The following is a 358-nucleotide window of genomic DNA, read 5'->3' on the forward strand; positions in this document are numbered from 1 at the left end:
CGAAAACCACTTCCCTTCTTCTCACATCCTTCTATTTATGGACTAACACTATTCCTTAATGCAAAATTTGAACTCCATCTTTCTTGATAAGTTCAAATTTTCTACTTCTGCCTTCCATTTTCTTTTCCTCTGACACCTCAAGGAATCTCTATACTGTGACATAGAGGATTCCATATTTTCTTGTTCTCTTATCTTTCATATGAGCAGGAGCAGAGACAAAGGCATTCTTGTTGAGGCTGATCCTGAACCTGAAAAGACCTTGAAGAGAAAGCTAAGAGAAGCTAAGGCACAACTCTCTGTAGAGGACCTAACAGAAATCTTCAAACAAGAAGAACCCATGGCAGCCGAAAACAACAAC

This window comes from Arachis duranensis, chromosome 1 (genome assembly GCF_000817695.3).
Source record: "Arachis duranensis cultivar V14167 chromosome 1, aradu.V14167.gnm2.J7QH, whole genome shotgun sequence".
NCBI classification, from domain to species: domain Eukaryota; kingdom Viridiplantae; phylum Streptophyta; class Magnoliopsida; order Fabales; family Fabaceae; genus Arachis; species Arachis duranensis.